Source organism: Geotrypetes seraphini, chromosome 2 (genome assembly GCF_902459505.1).
Source record: "Geotrypetes seraphini chromosome 2, aGeoSer1.1, whole genome shotgun sequence".
In the NCBI taxonomy this organism is placed as follows: Eukaryota; Metazoa; Chordata; class Amphibia; order Gymnophiona; family Dermophiidae; genus Geotrypetes; species Geotrypetes seraphini.
The window spans coordinates 520,086,212-520,101,870 of NC_047085.1; positions in this window are offsets into that span (position 1 = coordinate 520,086,212).

The window sequence follows — 15,659 nt, forward strand, 5'->3', positions numbered from 1 at the left end:
AGTGGTTCGATAGCAAGAAAGAAGGGAAGCAGTGATAACAGGCAGCCCTGACATGTGCCCCATTCCAGAGGGAAGGGAGAGGTAAGGTGGCCGTTAACAAGAAGCCGAGCCTGGGGACCCACTCTAGGAAAGCACCCACTCTAGGAAAGTGCCCTCCAGCCCGTATCACCCCATGACCCAAAAAAAGATAGGACCAAGATATGCTATCAAAAGCCTTTTCCATGTCCCATGATAGCTGCCTTACTATCACCCCCCTCCTCGAATATATAGCCATCAAGGCTCTAGTTAGATTCATAGAGGTATATAATAATAATAATAATCACAGCTTATATACCGCAATACCGTGAAGTTCTATGCGGTTTACAAAGATTAAGCAAAGGTACAAATTGATTGACTTTAAGAGGGGACAAATCCCACCTGGTCCTCATGGATGAGGAGGTGCAGAAAGGCATTCAAACGCTTTGCAAGCAGTACCGCCAACATCTTCGCGTCTTGATTAAGGAGCAATATGGGCCTGTAGGACCCCACCTGAGAGGCGTCCTTACCCAATTTGGGAAGGAGTATGACATGGGCAATATTATAGCGATCCAGGTCCCTCTGAGAGTGTAGGGCATTGTAAGCCGCACTCAGGGAAGGCGAGATGAGGTCCGAAAGAATCTTGTAATATTCAGGCCCACAGCCATCAGGTCCTGGGGATTTGGTAAGCGTAAGCCCTTTAATACCAATCACCACCTCCTGGCACGTGAAGGGGGCATTCAAGCTCTGAATCTGGTCTTGCGTAAGGTGAGGGAGGAGGATATCCTGGAAAAACATATCCCTGTCCTCCTGCATAGGGCTTATGGGTATATAAGCAGGGCTGTGGAGTCGGAGTCGAGGAGTCGGAGGAAATTTCGGGTACCTGGAGTCGGAGTCGGAGTCAAAAGTACAAAAAACTGACGAGTCGGAGTCGGAACATTTATCCACCGACTCCATTTTTGAACTTGGCATACCAATCACGAACGATTCTTTCAGCTATAGCACCCACTATATACACATCACAAATGTTGCGAGCAGCTTCTGCAGCCTTAGAACCTTGATTAAAAGCAAAAAGAAGGTGGTGTCGAAAATGCTCATTTCTCTCAACTTGACACTCCATTTTAACGATCTGAAAATTAACCAGTGCTGTGGAGTCGGAGTCGAAGAGTCAGAGTCGGAGGAAATTTCGGGTACTGGAGTCGGAGTTGGAGTCTGAAGTACAAAAAACTGAGGAGTCGGAGTCGGAACATTTATCTACCGACTCCACAGCCCTGAATATAAGTCTTTATAATAAGTCACAAATTGCTGGTGAATATGGGCTTCAGTTGTGTATTGAAGACCATGCGAATCGGTGATGGATGTTATCACCTGGCATTTATGATATGGCCGGACGAGGCGACCCAATAAGCTACCTGCCTTCCCCCCCATCTATGAAGTCTATAGCGGTGAAAATAAATGTCCCATTTGGCCCGAGCTGTAAGGATTGTGTCTACCTGCTGCTGAAGCTCACGCAAGTGAGATTGATCCATGTCCATCAAACTACCCTGATTGTGTCTACGTAATTGGTGCAGCTCCCCAGAAAGCCGCTGTAGTGTTGCCTCTTGGTTCCACCTCCTTCTTGCAAAATAAGCGATAATGAAGCCCTGGAGGACTGCTTTCGAGGCTTCTCAGAAAAGGCCAGGGTCATGATCAGGTGCAAAATTAGTGGCATAATAATTCCTCCACTGAGCTCTCAAATACTTATGGAAATCCAGATCTTTATACAGTAGCAGGGAAAACGCCAAATCCGTTCATAAGGATCCACAGTTATCTGAAGAGATAGCAACACCGGATAATGATCGAAAGTGGGGCCTCCAAAATATCCACAGCGTCCACCACAGGCAAGAGGGAGGGAGACAGCAGGAAATAATCTAGGCGGGAGTAGAGGTTATGTGGGTTGGAGAAAAAAGTGTAAGTACATTCTGTTGGGTGCAACAAATGCCATATATCTAGAAGTCTGAGTTGTTGGGTCAAGAAATTAACCCCTTTGCCACTGTGATCCCGGGGGTATCTTTTCAGAGGGGCACAGGGTAGGGTCTGCGGTAATATTGAGATCCTCATCCAGAACTATTTGGTAGCCCGGGTGCTGTGCCAGTCTCGCCATCAGCCCCAAAAATAAACGGTGACTATAAATGTTGGGGGCATAGACATTACAAAGCAACAGTTTATGGCCCCAGAGCTCCCACAGAAACAGCACAAATCTACCCTTTGTCCTGAATAACTTTGTGCATGTGAAAAGGGAGTTCCTTATGGATCAAAAGCACCACCCCTCGTTGACGGCTGCTATAGGAGGAGTAATAGATTTCTCCAACCCAATCCCCTCAATTTCTCATGTTCTACTGTCGTGAGATGTGTTTCCTTTAGGAAGGCAATGTCAACATGTTCTTTACGAAACCAGGTCAGCACCTTCTTTCTTTTAATAGGGGAATGAATCCGGTCCACATGTGGAGATTTTCAATTTAACCATACTCTATGAGTCCCTCAGTGTGAAAGAAAGTACCATATGTAGTGGGAAAAAGGACCCCCCCCCAGCCATGTCCCCTCCAGACAAACAAAAAGGCATGTAGTCCTGCACACCCAAAGGACAGACAGGCAGCGGCCCCATACATGCCAGTACAACACTCAGAGCAAAGCCGTGTACTCTCAAGCCGTCATTCATACACCCCCATGCACTCCCCGCCTGATGTACTCCCCCCCACCCTTCCCAAACCTGGACATTCACCAAAACCCCACCATCTACACAGCCCCAACCATTCCCCAAAAACCAGATAACAACCAAAGATCCCCAAGCCCCCCTCCCCCCCCCAAAGAACAAAGAAATATGCAAGGTGTCAAGTCTTGTCAGCACCATAAGTTGCCATCCCTGGGATCCACCGGAGCAGTGCAACAAGAAAGGTAGGACCACCAAGTCAGGTCTCTGGCAGAACACCCACGAGGAAGAAGCCCCTCGGCCGACATCTCGATGCCAGCTGGCTCCAGGCAGTGAAGTGGAATAAGGCCACAAGGATAAGCGCCCACCAACAAAGGTCTCATTGGGTCAAGCAGGTTAAAGTCTGTGTGGCAGAGACGTTACTACCTGCTGCCCTGCAGCCACAAAGAGACTGGGGCCAATGGAACCCCCATGGATGCCAAGATCACAGCAGCAGCCCATCTCAGAAAGCCAGAGCCCCTGGGAGAAAGTCCTACTTGCGGAGCAGGCAATTTGTCCAGAAATGTACAAAGGTCCGCAGGGGTATCCAAAAGGACAGAGCTGTTATGGATGCGGACTCGGGCAGGGTGTTGCAGGGCAAATTTAATCCCGCAGGAATGCAGCTGGGTACAGTAGGAGGTCAACGCCTGCCAGCGTTCAGACAGCTGAACCGAAAAGTCCTGGAAAAGCAGGAGGTTGGTGCCGTTATAAGCCAAGGTCCGTTGCCGCCGGTATGCTTCCAAGATTTTGGCCTTAGCATAGTTTAAGAAGCGGGCTATTACCAGCCTGGGGCGCGCCCTCAGCGCTCCAATTCGGTGGGTCCTCTCCACATGTACCGGGCCATTAGATGGATGGATTCAGTCCTAAGGTTTGCGGCAACCAAGTCGCCACCAGATCGCTCAGCTCCGCATCCCGGACTGCCTCTGGTAAACCTATGATGCGGCGGTTTTTCCAGCGGCTGTGGTTTTCTGCATCTTCCACCTGTTTGCCAAGCGCCTACACCTGGGCTTCCAGGGCTGTGATGCAATGGTCCACTGTGTCTGTTCTGTCCTCCTGTGCCAAGATGCATTCCTCAAAATGTCCGGCGATGCTGTCCTTCACCTCCTCCAGGACAGAGTGCAGTTTGGAGAGTTTCTCATTGAGCAGCTGAGAGAGATGGCGGACAGAGACTTGCATGTTCTTGTGCGAAGGTGTGACATTCGGCGCAGGGCTGGGAGCCACCATGCTGGTTGGCTTCCCACCATGCTGGTTGGCTTCGCTGTCTTATCTTTTCCAGGCCATGTGGTCTTAATGGGCATAACTGCCTCAAATCGCCGCCGCTAGCTTTGAGGGGCCCCTTAGTCGAGAGCCAAAACAGTCCCAGTAAGTTGTATACCCAATTGAGAAGAGAAGTGGCACTGACAAGTGGAAATTAGGGGGTGAAGGCAGGAAAAAGCGGAGCAGGAAACGTCTGGTCAGAGCTCTGCCATCACGTCACCCACCAGAAACTATTGTATGTCCCAGTATCTTTCTGTTTATCAGTAAATATATTTATTGAGCTCATCAAAAAAAGAAAGGTACAACAGAACAAAGCAATAAACAAGCTCATAATTTTGAAAACAGAAACAACCCAGCTACTCCCCCTACCTCCCTTCCAACCCACCTCCATCACCACCCCCCCAGTTCTCCAAGCTACAGACCACAATGTAGACCATAGAAGACAGCATTTACAAAGACACTTAATAAAAGCAATGAACACAAAAGGCATGAACAAGAAAAATTCACACTTCAGCAGTTTAATACGTGGCTGCGCACCACGGGGGTCATAGTGTTCCAAAAAGGCTCCCAGATACGTTGGAAGGATCGTCCCTGCAGAGAGGAAAAGTCTAGGATATCTCTGTGTTCTCACATCATGAGCGTGATCAATCGACACCTCCATAGGGAATAATCTGGAACCTCCACCTCAAGCCATTTGAGCAGAATGCATTTCAAAGCAACAAGGACTGTCCACTTGAGAAACGTTGCAGCCCCCCCTTCTACGGGGGAAGCAATGCAGGGGAGCACCAAATAAGAAAAGTGGGGAATGTTGAATAGTAATGTCCCACAGATGCTCCACAAATAGAAACAAGGAGTCCCAATAAGACTGAATAGTAGGACAAGTCCAAAACATATGGCCCAAACCAGCCTCAGGTAGCTTTCTGTTTATAATTTGTAAACTGTTTGAAACAATGGTGAATAAGGTGAGTGGAGTGTGAGAGACCTGGAGAAGAAAAGAGGGAGAATTTCCAGTATCACTGAATGGTTTCTGATTAACCTAACTATCTGTGTTAGATCATGCACCTGGGCTTACTGTATATCTTAAGCTGTCCATCTTAAGCACCAGACATTAACACATCTTCGCATCTCTTAGCTGTACCAAGGACCTTTGTTACCTTTAAGCACTGATGTAATTTAGGGATTCTGGGGCAATCTGAAGTTGTTTGCACTGACATACCCTAAGGTCAGATATGAATGATATGATTTCCCATAGGCCTTTGCAGACATTGGTAAGGCTAGCAAGTTAAGACTGGGCTGACACTCCATACCTTTTTTTATTATTCTTTCAAATGAAGTCAAGCTTGTGGTACCCTTCTATATGGCATGCACTTCTGCAACTATTTTGTAAACAACTATTATCCCAGGATAAGCAGGCAGGTATTCTCACTAGTGGGTGACGTCATCCAACGGAGCCCCGATGCAGACATCTCACAAGCATACTTGCTTGTAGAAACTTTAGAAGTTTCGAGTTGCCCGCACCGCACATGCGCGAGTGCCTTCCCGCCTGATGCATCGGGCGTGTCTCCTCAGTTCTTACTCTTCCACGGAGCCGAGAAGTCCATCTTCGACTCTCTGCGCGAAGTCCCTTCACTTGTACCTTCTTTGTCCGCGGTTTTGGGTTTTATTTGCTCATTATCGTTGGTTCACATCGCGTTTTCTTGTTTTTCAAAAAAAAAATAAAAATTTCTTTTGTTCGTTCGACTGGGCAGGCCGCGTGGCCGTGGCCCCGCGGCTTCGATCTTGCGGTGGAGCTTTTTCGGCCTATGTCCTGGCCTGTCACCGGTTTTAAAAAGTGTGTCAAGTGTCAACGCGCGATTTCGTTGACGGACCCTCATCGACGCTGTATTCAGTGTCTCGGGCCTCAACACCTTCCGAAATCGTGCCGGCCTTGCTCCACACTTACAGCACGTGCTTTCAAGCGTCGCTGCATCTTGTGGGAGTCACTGTTCGGCATGGAGGCATCGCCGGAGCTGCCCTCATCGCAGAGCGCCGCGCCTTCGGCTTCCGCTTCGAACTCTTCGGCCTCGAGTCTGCTCAAGCCTGCCTCGTTCGTGCCGGCTTTGACTCCGACGCCTGCTGCGGTGCCTTCCGTTGTCTCCTCAGGTCAGGTAACGCAGCCTCCCATTCCTCCAGTGGTGCTCAAGGTGCCCTTTGCAGATGCCTCTCTTACCTCCAACATTATATCATCATGTCCCCTTGTCCTGCAGAATCTCCAAGCTATGAAAATAAATAGTTCCCATTATGAGTTCAGACCTCTGTCTTAGGTTGTACAGTCTTCTGGGCAGGGAAACCCAATATGCTATATCTTATCTGTCGAGCGAATTAACAGTTCATAAGGGATGCAGGAAGCTTTCTCAGAAGGTTCAGGCTTAAAGGTACGATGCCATGAGTATGAGAGTATGGGATATGAGATCATATATTATGTCTGACCCTGGTATGCAATGCAATAGGCCATACCAAATCAACCAAATTAGCAAGTGTCAGAGAAGATAACAGGAAATTCATATATAACTGTCTTAAAAGGTAGGGGGAACTTTGTGGGATATGCGTTGTAAAGAAATGTACATGTGTTTCATTTTACAGCAAAGGAAAATCATAACAATAGCAAAATGTGTACAATAATTAAGATAATGATAGGGTGAATTAAAACATTAAATACATGATTTACAGTAGACAAATACCCAAAATTCCCAAACTGAGACAGGAGCGTCTCGTAGCAAATTTTCAACAGTTTGTGCGATCTGTCCATTTTCAAAAGTGATGGTATGATTCACTTCTTTGAAGGTTTTCTTAAGTTGTTCAATGTAGGCATGGAGTTCTGTAAAATTCAACAGCTTATGGAATGTCTCGTTCCCCATGCCAAGAGGGAATGGATGCATAGCATATGAAATAAAGTCTGGAATGACCATAGAATCATTAGTTACCAGAGGTGTGTAATAGGTTGTATTTTAAATTATGTAAACCACATAGAAGTTCACGGCTTTGCGGTATATAAATAAAATACTTGAAGGGTATTAACGTAGAACAAAATCTTTTCCAGAGAAAGGAAAATGGTTAAACCAGAGGACATAATTTGAGGTTGAGGGGTGGTAGATTCAAGAGCAATGTTAGGAAGTTTTACTTTACGGAGAGGATGGTGGATGCCTGGAATGCGCTCCCGAGAGAAATGGTGGAGAGTAAAACTGTGACTGAGTTCAAAGAAGCATGGGATGAACACAGAGGATTTAGAATCAGAAAATAATATTAAATATTGAACTAAGGCCAGTACTGGGCAGACTTGCACAGTCTGTGTCTGTATATGGCCATTTGGTGGAGGATGGGCTGGGGAGGGCTTCAATGGCTGGGAGGGTTTAGATGGGCTGGAGTAAGTCTTAACAGAGATTTCGGCAGTTGGAACCCAAGCACAGTACCAGGTAAAGCTTTGGATTCTTGCCCAGAAATAGCTAAGAAGAAAAAATTTAAATTGAATCAGGTTGGGCAGACTGGATGGACCATTCAGGTCTTTATCTGCCGTCATCTATTATGTTACTATGTTATTATTATTATTATTATTAATAATAATGGTGATAGAGGACAGAGATCAATGACTACAGTAGGTATTGTTCAGTAAAAAGCTGGAACTGTACAGCAAAGCGTTCTTAGGAAGGTGGCTGTCATGAATCCAGGGATCCAACGAATAGGAAACATTTTGTAAAAATGTCCAACTCTGAGGTGATATAGCATGTGTGAGGAAGTAAAGATCTTTGCAGTCAGGGCGCAGGAAGATGAATTAGTCCAGTAGGAGCTGACAGTCTCTTTAAACAGGTGAGGTGCATATTTGGTATGAAATGATGTCTGCGCAGGATCTGTCAGTCTCTTTAAACTGGTAAAGTTCACCCTTGGGATAAAATGGTATCTGTGCATACAGGGAGGGACACACCGGCTTGAAAGGAGTCCAGGTATTCAGCGGCAGTGAGGTGATCCAAAGAAGAGATAGAAAGAGAGAGAGAGACCAGGTTGCCTGTACTGAATGTGGCAACGTGACACTATTAATACATTTACTTGGTATAGGTATTGCAAGAAAGAGATAATATTAATGTTTGTAATAGGACATTCCAAAAAGATAAGTTTTTGTGTGCCCACACACCTATTATTGCACTTCAGAGAGACCATAATTATATACTGAGTGTATTGAACAAAAAAATTAAGTCAGAAATGTGTTCTGAATTGATCATATTTAGTGAGCACAATGGAATAAACACTGTATAAAACCTTTTCTTAAAAATGTAACCTCTAACTAAGCTACATTTAGGATATGAAAGCTATAACTTAAAAGAACATTGCACAATTTGGCTAGTAAAAAGTGGGAAATGAGCTCTAGAAATGGCCAGTGTTATGTACCCTGGGGTACACCATAAACGAAAACAAATAGACAAAACAGAAAACACAAAATTCCAGTAGGCTTGAAATTTTTCTTCCATCTGTCTAGGATTCAGGGCTGAACTTAAATCTGCAAATAAACACACTGTTATACGACAAAAACAACCCCCCTAAAAAAAATGCATACATGAGCAAAGTATATTTATAAAGAATGCATAGCATAACCATCTCATATTCAGAAAAGGCATAAAGCTAATGTCTCCTTGGAGCGTCTTTATCTCTGCAGTGATAAAGAGGATCCTTGGAATACATTAAAAATATCTCAGTGCCAAAACTGGTCTGGGATGGCTATGTAGGTATTCTAACTGGCTGTTAAGAAAGAGAAGAAGCATTTTAAATCAACAACCTCATCAGGGTCACTCAGAGCAGAATTTGTCCATGTTCCATTCAAGCCGACCTGGACCACATGTCTGCCACCTGGGTCCCACTGCAGTCTGAGGAGTGGGCTTTGCTGTGCAGAGGTCAGGTGCAGACTAGATGTGTCACATCCTGGCATTCAGAGACAAGGGGCAGATTCAAAAAATCATTAGACATGTCTAGAACTGAGAAAATTGCACAGTTGGACAGAAAACATTTGAAAACTTGGCTTTTCTCTAAAATGTAACCACTCCCTCCCTCTCCACCCTACTTAGTCCCCTCCTTCTTTCCTTTCCACCAAGCCCTTCTCCTTCCCTTTGGAGTTCCTTTCTTTAATAATTCCTGTAAACCGTGTCGAGCTCTACTTCCGTGGAGATGATGCGGTATACAAACTTAAGGTTTGGTTTAGTTTAGTTTGGGATTAAATTTCAGTGTAATTTCAGAGTAAGAGGCTGCCACTGGTACCACAAACTTTGAAACCTTATTTAGGGCCCGAGAGTCTATAGTGAGCTTAATGGAGCCCTCTGGTTTAGCAACTGACCAAGCTGGAGAGCCACCTGCTGAAGAGATAGGTCCACTCAGACCCCTCTCCTCCATCTTAGGCACCAGTTCTATTGCTGGAGGAAGTATTGCATGCTCTGTGGTTAAGGATCCTCACCCTCTAACAAAATTACCTTTTCCCACAATTTAGCTTCTCTTGTGCCCAAACTGAAACATCTGCAGCCTCTGAGTGACTTATACTATGATCATGTTGCTGCACGGGAATGACCTCATGAACTAAAGTTTTAGAAGCATTTAGAATTCCTGTGTCCTGCACAATGCAAGACCAGCTACATCCATTATTTCACTCATGGTGGCAGTGGTTACTACAATGTCCTTCCTTTGTTCCTTTTCTACAGGGATAGACACACACTTTATACCCTGAATCTCACAAATTTCCACATTTTTTTTATCTCCAGTAGGAGGCGCTCTATCTGTAAAACTGATTCTGGCCCATGTATCAATCAAAGCTAATTTATCCTGACCCTCTATGGTATTATTAACATTGGGGCGGCCGCAAGTGTCCAATATCAAAGGTGCCACATACCTCAAGTTGATTCTGAGTCTGACTTCTTTTCCTTATCCTGCGTCTCCAGAAGTGAGTCCACAGGTAAGTTAAAGGAGTCCGGCAAGGCTGTGAAGGCTTGAGTCACCCTGGTATTTGGACACAGAGAGTCAGGCCATCTCTATGCTGTAGTGCTATTTTTCCTGGCTATCAAATCACTTTATTTTGTCCAATTCTAACTGCAGTATATGTCTATCCTGTTCCCATTTAATTTTCTCTTTTTCTAATCTTTCCTTTTGGTCTCTGAGTTCATGGAAAGGAATGTAAGTGGAGGAGTTTCTGTAACTACCTCTGCCATGCCCTCTATTTCCTGTGCGTGGTGTTTTCTTGTATTGGGGTGCTCCCTCAGCACGCCACCTCCTAGCTTCTGATACTGAAATAATTTGAGCTGGCTGGGTCTTCCACACAGACCCAATCCTGAGCAGTAAAGTGTCAAAAGGGGTAGCTTTAGGGTCCTCTGAAAATAACAGAAGGTGTTTCATAATCTCAGGGGATAATAATTCTAATAGAAATTCTTTATGTTCTCTCTGACCATAATCAGCCGAAGTAGGCCAGTGTTCATGTTTGTTAAGTACCGCCTTGATTACCCACACCCTATATGCAAACTGCTCTAGTGTATCAGTTGGCAGGGGTGAAAGAGTTCTAAGTACTTGCAGGGAGGTGCAGCAAAATAGCTGTTCGATGCCCATCTTTACAAATTGGTATGGATGAACAAGAGATCCAAATTTATAATAATGTGGACCTAGGGCTAGGTGCATAAGCTTATCAAAATCTGCATTGTTCCTTTTGCATTTGCCTAGACCCCAGTGAATCAGTATGTCATTAGCCCATTTGCACCATTCATTTATGTTAAAAGGCATAGGGCCCACTTGCTCCACTATTCTTGCAATGTCACTCTCTTTCATATGTCCCTGCAGCACTACTGTTACTGATGCTGTGTCACTTATAGGGGTACTATTGGTATTGCTCTGGCCTGGTAATGAATTTTCCTCACCTTCGTTTGTCTGTTCTTCGTCTGCAGCTGGTTTACCTTTTTTCTGGCCTACTACAAAAACTGTGTTCTGTTTCTCTATAAATTGACTATATGGTGGAGGTGGCACCAGTGCCGAAGGCAAAATCTGTGAGGAGACAACATTAACCTGTCCCTATGAGGCACATTTTGACTAATATTTCAATTCTGCCTTAGCCTCTTCTAATTGTTCATTTACAGCTAAAAAGGAATTTGTAGCTTAAAAATTTGGGTTCGTAGCATGGATATATTAATGTGTGCCTCATCTAAGTCTTTGGACAACTGATGGCATTGAGTGTTCAAGTCAGTATTTTCTTGTCTGATACTAATAATTCCCCTACTTAGGCCTTGGATGAAAAGGCACTTTTGTTTATTTGTTTTCTTTCTAAACTCCTGAGAATGATTAACCATTTGTTTCTTATGTTCTTCCTGTTGAAATATTTCTGTACAATATCTGAGTTCTTGAAAATCAAAAGCGTCCATATTTGAGGCTGCAGAAGTCTGCCTTGATTGGTGGGCCTTGCTCATATATTTCTATGGCCTTCTAAATGGCCCTGTCTGTGTGTAGCCTTTGAGATTGAAATGCTCCCACTTATGAAGGAGGGAGACTTTAGTAATAGGTAGAAAAATGAGGTAAAGCGTGTTAGGCAAGAGTCACCAGCATAAAGAAAACACTTATTCCCACACATGCAGTAGTTTAGCAGGAAAAAAATATAAGAAATTTGTTAAAAGAACAGAGATGCCAGCTGCCTGTTCCAGCCCAGTCTGCACTGGTCCTTCACTAGGGCAGAGACTGACAGGAAATAGGATTAAAAGCAGAAAGTAAAACAAAAAAAAATCAAAGTTGTTAGGACAGATGTGGTGTGTCTTAATTGACTGTTTTAACTTTGGACCATGCTTTTCTCAAATATTAAACCACACTCTGGCAAGCCTATAATAGCAAATCATAAAATGCAAACCGGCACAGGTAAAAACTACAAAGCCTTTTGATCGTAAAATCTCACCAAGTAAAAAACTCACAATATTACTGGAACTTTTCACCAATGTCATCCAGTCTAAACTACAATTTAAGGGTTTCACAAAGTCGATTCCTATCTCACTTTGTCTATACTCAATCATCACAAGGACTTTTAAGTGTAAAATACCACCTCTCACCTGGTCTATGCAGCCCAGTGTTCTCCCCAGAAATTTTTTCCAGCCGGGTGGCACGAAAAAGTAGCCGGGTGGGGTGGGGCGGAACGGGGAAATTTGGTGGTGGAGAAAATTAAATGTGCATGATTTTATTAGTTAATTATTATTAATATTTTCCAACGCTCAATATGACTTCCTTTTTTAAGGTTTGACACTTAGGCAGCGTTCCAGTAGCATTTAACCCACCCTGGAAAAAAAAGTAATACAGATCCTTTTATTCCAAATAACTACTGGCCAGTATCAAACCTTCTATTTCTTTCAAAACTACTATACTTGAGAGAAAGGTATTCAACCAACTTCAAACTCATGTTGAATCAGTTAATGCTTTGCATCCTGCGATAGCAATTCTGCCACAGCAAATGCACTGAAGCCCATAGGAATTGAATGGACTATATCACAGTTCTTCAACCGCCGGTCCGCGGACCGCTGCCAGTCTGCAAAAAAATCTTGCCAGTCCGTGAAGGATTCGGGTCCACGCTGCAGCAAAAGGTGCCGGCGTCAGCTGACATGCAACTTCCTGTTGCCGTCGCTATGCCGGCACTCCTGCCTTCCACCACCGACTCCTGCCACGTATGTCTCCGCACCCCCAGACAAGCAGCGGCAACTCTGTGTGCTTTTAACTTCGGCACACAGCTGCTCCTAAGCAGTATTTTAGCGCGGTTTCATGAGGCAGCCTTGGGTTCTTTGGTAGGCCAGCCCACATCGCATCATCGAAGCGGGCCGGCCTACCAAAGGCCCCGAGGCTGCCTCATGAAACCGCGGCTAAAATACTGCTTAGGGGCAGCTGTGTGCCGAAGTTAAAAGCACACAGAGCTGCCGCTAGCCTACATAGAGGAAACATTTCCTGGAGAGGGAAGGAGGGAAGGGAGTAGGGGTGCTCCTGGACAAGGGAGCGGAAGGGGCTACTGCTGACAGGGGAGAAGGGAAAGGGAAGGGATGAGAATTATTGTTGGATAAGGGGAGGAGGAAAGGGAGAAGGGGTACTCCTGGACAAGGGAGGGGAAGGGGCTACTGCTGACAGGGGAGAAGGGAAAGGGAAGGGACGAGAATTGCTGTTGGATAAGGGGAGGAGGAAAGGGAGAAGGGGTACTGCTGGACAAGGGAGGGGAAGGGGGTACTGCTGACAGGGGAGAAGGGAAAGGGAAGGGACGAGAGTTACTGTTGGATAAGAGGAGGAGGAAAGGGAGAAGGGGTACTCCTGGACAAGGGAGGGGAAGGGGATACTGCTGACGGGAGAAGGGGAAGGGACGAGAATTACTGTTGGATAAGGGGAGGAAGAAAGGGAGAAGGTATTGCTGGACAGGGGAGGAGGAATATTGGAAGGAAACAGCAGGAAGATTAGAGGAGGGGAAGGAGTCAGGATGGAATGGAGAGATCAGATGAGGGAAAGGGGAGAGACAGAGGAATGACAAAGTAGAGAGAGATTGATGCTGGGAAGTGGGGTCAGATGAAAAATAAGGAAAGAGGGACAAAGATGCTAGATCTGGTGTAGGAGAGAGGGGCATAGAAAGAATGCAGATACCATATGGGAGGGGGAGGGGTAGAGGGCAGACAGTGGATGAAAGAGGCAGATGCTGGATTGAAGAGACAGAGGGCAGACGCTGGATGGAAGAGAGTGAAAAGACGATTAAAGCAGAAACCAGAGATGAATTTCTCTGGGAGCTGAACTTTCTGCTCAACAAAGGAAAGAGTCGTCCATCTTGTGCTGGAGCCTCAAGTGCCCAGTTTCTTCTCACTCCAAGAATCAACCTGGTCTAGAGGAAGAGCCCCAAATGGCTGCAGGAGCTTCTGCTCAGATGCAGGTGAAGTTTGAGGACGTGGCTGTCTCTTTCTCCCAGGAGGAGTGGGAATATTTAGATGAAGGGCAGAAGGAGCTTTACAGGGAGGTGATGAAGGAGAATTATGAGACTCTGATCTCCCTAGGCTCTGTAAGGATAAGTCCTGATCTGTTATCGTGGATTAAACAAGAGGAAGAGACACATATCCAGGATCCCCAGGAGTCAGGAGAGAGAGAAGTTAGACATTCAGACACGGACTCTTTCCTGGTTCACATCGACATCTGGCAGGATGGAGTTTCGTGGCAGCTCTTTTGGGATCTTCGGCATGGTCCTTCAATATTGTGCCTGCTGCTCTTTATTGCCCTTGCCGCTGCCTGAGGAGAAACTAATTGGAAGTGAGAACAAGGGGAAGGACTACAATCTAAACTGTCGAGTCTGCTTCTTCAATGTCGTGTCTGAACACCTCACATGGGAGCAATTTATTAAAGGTATTTACGGGTCACTAACTAGTGAAAATACTGTTGATAGCTCAAGAAACTCCAATTGAGATCAAACTGGTGAGTTCCCTGGATATGTGTCACGCTGAACCCAAGTTTCTAAATAACTTTTTCTGTATCTGAGGTTATATCTTGTGGGGAAGAGCAATTCCTGCATGTCACAGCCTAAGAATAGGGTTTCTAGCTTAACCCTTGATTCTAGGGTGCCATCAAAACGGTCAGTAAGAAAGGATATAATGGCTTACAATATCATTGGGCACCTGAAGTTGTTTCATCAACAGATTGGGATACTAATATATAAGACCACTAATATACATGTTGAATAAGTACATTGTGAGGTACATATAAGAGACACCATCAACAACTTCTGTCATACCAAGCAGCCTTATGGGGCAAAGACTTGGAAAAACTAATTACACACATAAACAATTATGGTGAATTTAGGAAACACCTAAAAACATACCTGTTCTCGAAATACCTAGGTGACGAATCAGGACAATAGCCCCCATCGCAATCCCTCCCCAAATTAGATCTTGTAAACTGTTAACCTCTAATCTCTAACTATGAATGTTCCTTTCAATTTATGGAATTTTTCCAATTCATTGTAAACCGCATGGAACTTCACGGTCCTGCAGTATATAAACTGTTGTTATTATTTTTATTGTTGCTACTATCAGATATTCACTGCTACACTCTGTAATTCGATGTCTGTGCAGTTTCTCTTCATTGTAAACCGCCTAGAAGTCGCAAGATTGTTGGCGGTATATAAGAATAAAGTTATTATTATTATTAAAAGGTAGGAAAAAAATAATTTTATTTCTATCTTGTGATTAGAATATATCAGATTTAAAATATGTATCCTGCTAGAGCTGATGTTAGACATAACTGGGGAGTGCAAAGCCCAGGCAGTGCGTTTTTAGCTTCCAGCTGGCTTAGGGCTCTCTCTGACCAGGAGGCAATTGCCCTGTTGCACTCCCCCTAACACCATTCCTGCCATGTGTGACTGCGGTATTCTGTTAGCATGATATTTGTGTAGCATTCTGTAATAATTTGGCTTATTCAGTTTTCTTGATAGTAGAGGGGATATATGTGAAGAGGAGGGGATACGGGGGTTTTGTTGATCCTTGCCCTCTATTATTTATATTTATAAAATGATAATTGTGCAGAATATTGTTTCTTTATACTTTAATAAAATATGTTCAATATAAAATCATAACTATTTGAGGCTTGTGTGGATGGGATCAGATGGTTAACGGGACCGAGT